This window comes from Mirounga angustirostris, unplaced genomic scaffold (assembly GCF_029215605.1).
Source record: "Mirounga angustirostris isolate CCGP_5_RB_7025 unplaced genomic scaffold, mMirAng1.0.hap1 SCAF_6, whole genome shotgun sequence".
In the NCBI taxonomy this organism is placed as follows: Eukaryota; Metazoa; Chordata; class Mammalia; order Carnivora; family Phocidae; genus Mirounga; species Mirounga angustirostris.
Window position 1 is genome coordinate 99,046,917 of NW_026991714.1, and position 10,918 is coordinate 99,057,834.

The window sequence follows — 10,918 nt, forward strand, 5'->3', positions numbered from 1 at the left end:
TGAAATGATAAAATTTAGGAATCTCCTCTAGTTATTTAAATTAGTTTGGATTTTATGTATAGACCATTATATAATCCACCAACATTATCAGTTTTTCTTTCTATTTCTCCACTTTTAATTTTATTTCTTGTCTATATCACCTAAATCATACAGTACAATGTTGACGTGAAATGGCGGTGGTGAGGATCTTTGTCTTATTCCTACACATTTCTTCATTTAGAATCATTTTTTTTCATATGCATGGTTAGTGTTTTATTTTTGAAGAATGGGTCTGAAACATCACACCAACACAAGCTGTACAGTAAAATTTAAAATAGTTTTATAAGGATCTGTTATAACATATGTAATGACTGTTCACTCTACAAAATCTCGCTCACAGAACTTATGATACATCTAGTTGGAAGCAGCACCGGGCTTTCCAGACAGTCACTCAGCATTTTTCTCTTATCTGCACAGACTACTTCTCATCAGCTGCCTTTTGCTTGTGCTGTGTGATCTCAGAGTCCCTCTGCTTCCTCTGAGAGGTAGTCAAGGTAAACTCCTTTCTTTTTCCCTTGCTAATTTCCTGGGATTTCTTCATGTTTTCCTGATGGCAAGTTCTTGTTGATTTTCACGGGCCCTATTACCTGCTGGACTGAGGCTGAAACAGAGCCACTAGGAAAAGTGGGGGTTCCCTCCCACACCCAGCGGCACCCCCCACCTGTGGATCTTGAAGGCTGAGCCCATGCAGGCCCTCCGTGAGGCAGTGCCTCTGCTCCATCCTCCTAGAATGATTTTTATGTGTTTTTAGGAGTACATTTTATCAGCTTACATAGGTTCTCTTTTAGTCATAGTTTACTAAGACTTTTTGTTTTCCCACAAACAGGTATTGAATTTTATCAAATTATTTTACTACACTATTGATGTAGTATAAAATTTTTTTTTCTCATTTACTTAACAAAAGTGAGTGACATCTATTTAATAATATTAAAGCATCACTGCAATGCTGGGTAAACCCATCTTGGTCATTTTTATTTTCATTATTTATGAAATAAATATTAAAATGATATTATTATCATTTTTATAACTGTTGGATTTGATTTGTTGATATTTTATTTAGAATTTCTGCATCTATATTTATGAGTGAAATAAGCTTATCATTTTTCTTTTTCATACCGTCATTGCTTTTGTATGTGTATACTAGCCTCATAGAAGGAATTTTTATTCTCTGAAAGAGTTCATTGAAAGTTTTGTAGAATCTACTTCAAAAGTCATTTGGGACGTATTTTCTTTGGGTTAAGATTTTAACTACTGCTTCAATTTTTTTGAATAATCAGACTATCCAGGTTTTCCATTTTTTCTTCAATCAGGTTGGTTAGGTTATATTTTTCCAAGAATTTATCCACATTGTCATATTTTAAAAATATAATGACACAATTTTTTAAAATTTAGATAGAACTCAAACAACATAAAATTCACCTCTTTTAAAGTGTGTACAATTCAGGGTTCTTTAAAATATCAACAAGTTGTGCAACCATCACTACCATCTAATCCCAGAACATTTTCAGCGTCCCAAAAGAAGCTCCATACCCATTAGTAACCACTATTCCTCCTGAACCCTAGCCCAGGCAAACACTAATCAGCTTTCTGTCTCTACGGAGGCACCTGTTCTGAACATTTCATGTGATGGAATCATACCATATCGTCCCCTTTTGTGTCTGGCATCTCTCACTTAACGTTTTCAAGCTTCGTGTTATAGCATGTGTCAAAACTTACTTCTGTTAAATGCCAAATGATATTCCATTGTGTGGATACACTGCATTTTGTTTATTCACTTACAAGTTGATGGATATTTGGTGGTTTCCACATTTGGTTATTATGAATAGTGCCGCTGTGAACATTTGCCAACAAGATTTTGTGTGAACATATGATTTTAATTCTCTTAGATATACATCTAGTAATAGGATTGCTGGACCATATGGTAATTCTATGTTTTAACTTTTTGAGGAACTGCCAGATTGTTTCCCAAAGTGGCTGCATCATTTACATTCCCACCACAGCAGAGTGTGTGTGTTTGTACGCGCGTGTGTAGTGGAGTGTTGTTCCACCACATCCTCATCAACACTTGCTATTGGCAGTCTTTTTAATTACAGCCATCCTAGTTTTTATGAAGTAATATCTCACTAGGTGTAGATATGCATTTCCCTAGTGACTATTGATATTCAGCATCTTTTTATATGCTTATCGGTCATTTGTATATCCTCTTTGGAGACGTGTCTGCTAAAATCCTTAGCCCATATTAAAAGTTGACTATTTCTCTTTTTATTGTTGAGTTTTAAGTGTTCTTTATATATTCTGGATACTAGACCCTTTTCAGATGTATGATTTACAAACAATTTCTTCCATTTTGGTAGCTTGTCTTTTCATTTTCTTGAAAATATCCTTTGAAGCTTACAGTTATACTTTTGATAAAGTCCAATTTATTTTTTCTTTTGTTTGTGCTGTTGGTGTTATATTTAGAAAACTTTTGCCTAACACAAGGTAAAGATTTACCCCTATGTTTTCTTCTCTGTGTTTTATAGTTTTAGTTTTTACATTTAGGTCTTTTACACATTTTGAGTTAATTTTTATATATGGTGTGAGGGAGAGGACCAACTTCTTTCTTTTGCATTTGGCTATCCATTGTTGAATCCCAGCACCATTTCTTGAAAAGACTATTCTTCCCTCATTGAAGGTTCCTGGCACTCTTGTCAATAATCAATTGACCATAAATGTATGGGTGCATTTCTGGACTCTCAATTCTATTCTATTGATCTATGTATCTATCACTGTGACATGAAGTTTTAACTAATGTTCTCTCATTATTTAAAAAAAATAGTGTATCTCTAGTTATGTCCCCATTTTCATTCATTACATTATTCTAAGCCTTTTCTCTTTTTGTTGATCAATTTTGCCAGAGACTTTTTGTTGTTGTTTATTTATGTCTACTTTGTTTGATACTAAGGTATTTGCATCAGCTGTTTTATGGTTAATGTTTGCATGCTATATTATTTTCTGTCCTTTTATTTTCAACAATGTGTACCCTTTTATTTAAAGTGTGTCTTTTGTAAACAGCATTTAGTTGGATCTCTTATTTTGTCTTGTCTTTATGTTGTCTGATAATTTCTGTTTTCTAAATGGAGTATTTATTCTATTTACATTTAGTGTAACTACTATTACAGGTGGGTTTAATCCTATCCCCTGAATGCTTTGTTTTTTATTTGTCCTATTTGTTGTTTCTTTATTTCTGTTTTCCTGACTTCTTTTGGATTAATTCAAGTAGTTTTATTATTCCATCTTATTTCATCTATTGGCTTTTAAATTATTCTGATTGTTAAATGCTTTTACTTTCTTTTGAGATAAACTCTGCATTCAATGAAATGAGTAAACTAAAATTTTCCATGTGGTGAGTTTCAACAAATGCATGCCCTCATACAACTTAAATATACAATATTATCTTCACCCTGGAAAAGTTTACATTGTTTGAGGTGGTACTCTAGGAATTACAATATGGATTTTTAATGTATCACAGCCTACCTTGACTTAGTGTTTTGCCATTTCATGGGCAATGTAAGAATCTTATGGTATAAACCTATTTACCTTCCTCCTGCCCTTTATGCTATTGTTGACATATAGTTTACATATATATTTGTTATAATACCTACAATACATAGTTGTTGTTGTTTTAAACAGTTGATAGTCTTTTTATATTAAAAACTGTGTTATATTAATCCACTTGGCTGTTTTTTCTTTCATTGTGCAGTTCCATGATTCCATCTGGGATCATTCTCCTTCAATCTGGAAAACTTCAATTGTCATTTCTTGTAATACAGTACTACTGGAGGAAAATTCGCTCAACATTTATTTGTCTGAAAATGTCTTTTTTTTTTTTTTTGACTCATTTTGGAAGGAAATAGATTTCTAATTTGGCAGATTCTTTTCTTCCAATATTTTAAGGATGTTATTTCATATTTTTTTGGCTTCCATAGATTTTTTTTGTGTGTGTGAAAACACACACACACGCGCACACACACGAGGGGGGAGGGGCAGAGGGAGAGGGAGAGAGAGAGAATCTTAAGCAGACTCCCCACTCAGTGCAGAGCCCTACATGGGGTTCCACCCAATGACCCTGAGATCATGACCTGAGCTGAAATCAAGAGTTGGACGCTTAACCGACTGAGCCACCCAGGTGCCTCTGGTTTCCATAGTTTTTGTTGAGAAGTCAATCATCATTCTTAGTGTTGTTCTCTTGCAAGTAATGTGTCTTTTTATTGTGGCTGTTTTTAAGGGTTTCCTTTTAACCTTAGTTTTTAGCAGTTTAACTATAATGTGTGTGGGTGTGGCTTTCTTTTTATTTGTTCTGCTTGAGATTCGCTGAGAGCTTCTTTAATCTGCAGGTTGCTGTCTTTGTTGGATTTTGAAAATTCTTGGCTTGTGACCCAGTATTTCTCCTCTCTCCTCCCAGGACTCTAATATACCTATGTTAGATTATTTTATCATGTCTCACACATCTTTCATGTTCTGTTTTGTTTTTATTAATTTTTTTTCCCTCTGTGCTTCAGTTTGCATAATTTCCACTAACCAATCTTTTAAGTTCACTGATTCTTTTTTCTGTTGTATGCAATTTGCCATTAAGCCTAGCCAATGAATTCTCTCTCTCTTTTAACAAAAATACTGCATGAGAAATACTTAGCAGAGGACATGACTAGGGAGTGCACACAATAAATGATTATCAACAGCATTGGATTAATAAAAAAATGTTTTTTGCTGTATTTTATATTGATATCCAGTTTTATTGGGTAATGATAAGAAAATGTCTTATAGAGTAGGACAAAATAAAACAAAGTAGTATTTAAATTTTTTATTGAGATATAATTGACATATAAAATTATATTAGTTTTAGGTATAAAATACAATGATCTGATTGGGGCCCCTGGGTGGCTCAATTGGTTAAGCATCTGACTCTTGATTTCAGCTCAGGTCATGATCTCAGGGTTGTGAGATCAAGCCCCACATCAGGCTCCACGCTCAGCAGGGAGTCTGCTTGAGATTGTCTCCCTCCTTCTCCCTCTGCCCTTCCTCACCCCACACTCTCTCTCCTTTTCTCTCTCTCTAAAAATAAATAAATAAATCTTTAAAAAGTATATAATGATCTGATATATGTATATATTACAAACTGATTGGCACTATAAGTTTAGTTAAAAATCCATCACCACACATAGTTAACAATTTTTTTCTTATGATGAAAACTTTTAAAGTGTACTCTCTTTAGCACCTTTCAAATATACAATATAGTAATTGTTAACTATAGTCACCATGTTGTACATTACAGCCCCAGCACTTATTTATCTTATGACTGGAAGTTTGTACCTTTTGATCGCCTTCACCCATTTTGCCCACCCTCCTTCACCCTCTACCTTTAGTAACACTTATCTGTTCTCTGTATCTATGAGTTCAGGTTTTTTTTTTAGATTCCGCATATAATTGAGATCATATAGCATTTGTCTTTCTCTGTCTGATTTACTTAGCTTAACATAATACCTTCACTCTCCATCCATGTTGTTGCAAATGGCAGGATTTCCTTTTTTATGGCTGAATAATATTCCATTGTATATAGAAACCAAATTTACTTTATCCACTCATTCACTGATAGTCACAGGTTGTTTTTATATCTTGGCTATTATAAATAATGCTGCAATGGACATGGAGGTACAGAAATCTCTTTGAGATAGTAATTCCATTTCCTTTGGACTAATACCCAGAAGTAGAATTGCTGGGTCATATGGTAGTTTTAGTTTTAGTTTTTTGTGGAAACTCCATATTTATTCCACAGTAGCTAAACCAATTTATAGTCCCACCAACAGTGTACAAGTTTCCCTTTTCTCCATATCCTCTCCAACACTTGTTATTTCTTGTCTTTTTGATAACAACAGTCTAACAGGTATGACATGATATCTCACTGTGGTTTTGATTTGCATTTCCCTGATGATTAGTGATGTTGAGCACCTTTTCATGTACCTGTTGACCATTTGTATGTCTTCGCTGGAAAAATGTCTATTCAAATACTCGCCCATTTTTTAATTAGATTCTTTTTTTCTGTTGAGTTATATGTGTTTTTATTTATTTATTTATTTATTTTTAAAGATTTTATTTATTTATTTGACAGAGAGAGACACAGCAAGAGAGGGAACACAAGCAGGGGGAGTGGGAGAGGGAGAAGCAGGCTTCCGGTGGAGCAGGGACCTGATGCGGGGCTTGATCCCAGGACCCTGGGATCATGACCTGAGCTGAAGGCAGCTGCTTAATGACTGAGCCACCCAGGTGCCCCGAGTAACATGTGTTTTTAAAATATTTGGATGTTAAGGGGGTTCAGTTGGTTGGGCATCCGACTCTTGGTTTCAGCTCAGGTCATGATCTCAGGGTCATGGGATTGAGCCCCACAATGAGCCCTGCGTCAGGCTCCACACTCAGTGGTCTGCTTCTCTCCCTCTCCCTCTGCTCCTCCCCCCAGTCATGTGTACTCTCCTTCTCTCTCTCTTTAAAAAAATATTTTGGATGTTAAGCCCCTATCAGATATATGATTTAAAAATATATTCTTTCATTCTTTACGTTGCCTTTTCATTTTGTTGATGGTTCCCTTCACTCTACAGAAGCATTTTAGTTTGATATAGTCACACTTGTTTATTTTTGCTTTTGTTGCCTTTGCTTTTAGTCTAAAAAAAAATAATTGCCAAGACTGATAATGTAAAAGAGCTTACCCTTTGTTTTCTTCTAAGACTTTTATGGTTTCAGGCCTTATATTCAAGTCTTTAATCCATTTGGGTTCATTTCTGTGTATGGTCTAAGATAGTGGTCCAGTTTCATTTTTTTGCACATGGCTGTCCAGTTTTCCCAACACCATTTATTAAAGATAACTATCCTTTTTCCATTGTATAGTGTTGGTTTCTTTGTTGAAAATTAATTGACCATAAATATGTTCCACTGCCCTGTCTTTCAGTTTGCTGATCCTTGACTCTCTAAGTTGGTTTCTATGCACACATAAAACTTATTAGTGTGTTCAGATTTTGTAGTTTTTCATGGTTTAGTCTTAATAGTTTTATTTTCTAGGAATTTATGTCTTCTAAGTTTTCCAATTTGTTGGCATATAATTGTTCATAGCAGAATCTTATCAACTTTTGTATTTCTGTAGTATCAGTTGTAACATCTCCTCTTTCATTTATGATTTTATTTGAGTCCTCTACTTTTTTCTTGGGAGAATCTAGCTGAAGGTTTGTTTAGTTTATCTTTTAAGCCATTACCATGCTGTCTTGGTGATCACTGCTTTGTAATATAGCTTGAAATTGGGCAACGTGATGCCCCCAGTTTTGTTTTTCTTTTTCAACATTTCCTTGGCGATTTGGGGTCTTTTCTGATTTCATACAAATTTTAGGATTGTTTGTTCCAACACTTTGAAAAATGTCATTGGAATTTTGATTGGGATGGCATTGAAGGTATAGATCGCTCTGGGTAGCATAGACATTTTAACAATGTTTATTCTTCAATCCATGAGCATGGAATGTTTTTCCATCTTTTTGTGTCTTCTTCAATTTCCTTCATGAGTGTTCTGTAGTTCCTAGAGTATAGATCCTTTACCTCTTTGGTTAGGTTTATTCTGAGGTATCTTAGGTTTTTGGTGCTATTGTAAATGGAATCGTTTCTCTAATTTCTCTTTCTACAGTTGCATTGTTAGTGTATAAGAAAGCAACTGATTTCAAGACACAGATGTAGTGAAAAGAAGGGCCATATGCACCCCAATGTTCATAGCAGCAATGTCTGCAATAGCCAAACTGTGGAAAGAGCCGAGATGCCCTTCAACAGATGAATGGATAAAGAAGATGTGGTCCATATATACAATGGAATATTACTCAGCCATCAGAAAGGATGAATACCCAACTTTTACATCAACATGGATGGGACTGGAGGAGATTATGCTAAGTGAAATAAGCAGAGAAAGTCAATTATCATATGATTTCACTTATTTGTGGAACATAAGAAATAGCATGGAGGACATTAGGAGAAGGAAGGGAAAAATGAAGGGGAGGGGGAAACGGAGGGAAAGATGAACCATGAGAGACTATGGACTCTGAGAAACAATCTGAGGGTTTTAGAGGGGAGGGGGGTGGGAGGATGGGTTAGCCCGGTGATGGGTATTTGTATGGGAGGGCACATACTTCATGGAGCACTGGGTGTTATATGAAAACAATGAATCATGGATCATTACATCAAAAACTAATGAGGTATTGTATAGTGACTAACATAACATAATAAAATTAAAAAAAAAAGAAAAATAAAAAACCCCCAGCTTTTAGTTTCATTGATCTTTTCTATTGTCTTTTAAAGTCTTTATTTCATTTATCTCCACTCTGATCTTTGTTATTTCCTTCTTTCTATTAACTTTGGGCCCTTTTTCTACTTCCTTTAGGTGTAAAGTTAGGTTGTTTATGTGAGATCTTTCTTGTTTCTTAATGTAGGTGTTTATCACTATAAACTTTCCTCTTAGAACTGCTTTTGCTGCATCCCATTAGTTTTGATATATTGTATTTCCATTTTATTTTGTCTCAAGATATTTTTTTGACTTCTCTTTTGGTTTCTTCTTTGACATATCATTCAGTAGCATGTTGTTTATTCTCCATGTATTTGTGAATTTTCTAGTTTTCTTCTTGTAATTGATTTCTAGTTTTATACTATTGTGGTCAGAAAAGATGCTTGATATGATTTCGGGTCTTCTATATTTATTAAGACTTGTTTTGTGGCCTAACATATGATCTATCCTGGAAGATGTTCCATGTGCACTAGAAAAGAATATGTATTCTGTTGCTTTTGGATGGAGTGTTCTCTATATGACTGTTATGTCATTCTTTTTCATTCTTTTTTCTTTTTTGCTCCTCTGATTGGATGCATTCCACTGCCCTGTCTTTCAGTTTATTGATCCTTTCTTCTCTTTCATCTAGTCTGATGTTGAGCCCTTTTATTGAATTTTTCAGTTTAGTTGTATTCTTCAGCTGTATGATTTCTGTTTGGTATTTTCTTATATTTTAAATCTCCTAGTTGAAATTCTCATTTTGGGGCGCCTGGGTGGCTCAGTTGGTTAAGCGACTGCCTTCGGCTCAGGTCATGATCCTGGAGTCCCTGGATCGAGTCCCGCATCGGGCTCCCTGCTTGGCAGGGAGCCTGCTTCTGCCTCTGACCCTCCCCCTCTCATGTGCTCTCTCTCTCTCATTCTCTCTGTCTCAAATAAATAAATAAAAATCTTAAAAAAAAAAAAAAAGAAATTCTCATTTTGTTTCTGCATTGTTCTCCTGACCTTGGTGAGCATCTTTTTGACCATTATTTTGAACTCTTTATCCGGTAAATCCCTTATCTCTGTTTCATTAAGGTCTTTTTCTGGGGTTTTATCTTGTTATTTCATTTGGAATATATTCTTCTGTTTCTTCATTTTTCTTGACTCTCTAAGTTGGTTTCTATGCATTAGATAATACAGCCACCTCTCCCAGTCTTGAAAGAGTGGCCTCATGTAGGAGATGAAATTTATCATTCAATCCTACCCTAGCTTTTGGTTTTGTTGTCTCTCAAGTCTTTGTAATTGTTCAAGCAGGCTTCTTTGTTCTTAGTGGCTCCCAGTAGTTGAGGGTGTGCTAAGGTGTGTCAGTGTCCCAGGAGAAAGAATCTCATTCAGCACCTAGATGTAGGCTGATTGGAAGCTCTAGTCTCAGGCAGCAGCTTTTAAGGTTTGCAACTACACCTCGTTCAGGGGAATTCTGGGAGATGGGCATTTCTTTTTGTTTCCTCTGCACTGATCTTTGGGAAGATAGCCAGTTCTTAACTAGACTTGCTAGAGTCCTTTTGAGCCCATGAACACAAGCCATACTGGCCACCAGAGCCAGGCTATCAAGAGTTGTATCTTCTGGGCCACAGCTACAAAAGCCAGGGTGCCAGACTCACTCACAAGCTCCTTTTATGGAGACACAAGAAACCTGGGGCAGGGTAAAGGGAGAGTGTTAATATGGCACCTGCCAGCCTCTCTTTCTCTGAAGGGGATTGCAGTTGGTCCCTAGATATGTGTTAAATTAGTGACCCTCAGGCTGCAGTTTTAAGATCTTTAAATAGGCCTTATGTGGAAAAACTGGATATTTCAGTCTACTGCCTCTGTGCTGTGCCCTGAGGGGATAGGCAGTTAAAAACTGTTGTTGTTTGTTGGTTACAGTTCTGTGAGACTCTGGAATGTAAGGCCCACTGACCACCAGAGCCACATAATCAAGGGGTATCCTCTGGGTGGCAGTTGCAAAACCTGGGGCACAAGATATGTGCACAAGCTTCTTTCTGGGAGACACTGGCAAGCTGGAGTGAGGCATAGGGAAAGTGTAAAGATGGATTAATTAATTCTTTTTTTTTTTTTTAAGATTTATTTATTTGACAGAGAGAGACACAGCGAGAGAGGGAACACAAGCAGGGGGAGTGGGAGAGGGAGAAGCAGGCTTCCCATGGAGCAGGGAGCCCGATGCAGGGCTCGATCCCAGGACCCTGGGATCATGACCTGAGCCGAAGGCAGACGCGTAACAACTGAGCCACCCAGGCGCCCCGGATTAATTAATTCTTAATTTAAAATATTGTGTTTTATAAATTATAGAATATCCATGAGGTTTTTTTTTAAGCAATTCAATTCCTTTGTTGGCATTCTTTATCTCTTCATCCATTTTGCCCATCTTCTCTTTTATTTTCTTTAACATATTTATAATAGTTATTTTAAAGTCCTTGTTTGCTAATTCTAACTCTAATTCCAATTCTGGGTGACCTGTAAGACTGTTTTTATTGTCTATTTTTTCTCTTGCTTATAGGTCACATTTTCCTACTTTGCATTATT

The 10,918-nt window shown here is 36.0% G+C and overlaps 1 pseudogene; it reads right to left on the reverse strand.

The window, feature by feature from the left end:
- Positions 1 to 430: 430 nt before the first annotated feature.
- On the reverse strand, positions 431 to 1,783 carry LOC123847064 (small EDRK-rich factor 1-like; annotated as a pseudogene).
- Between the last annotated feature and the right edge of the window lie 9,135 nt (positions 1,784 to 10,918).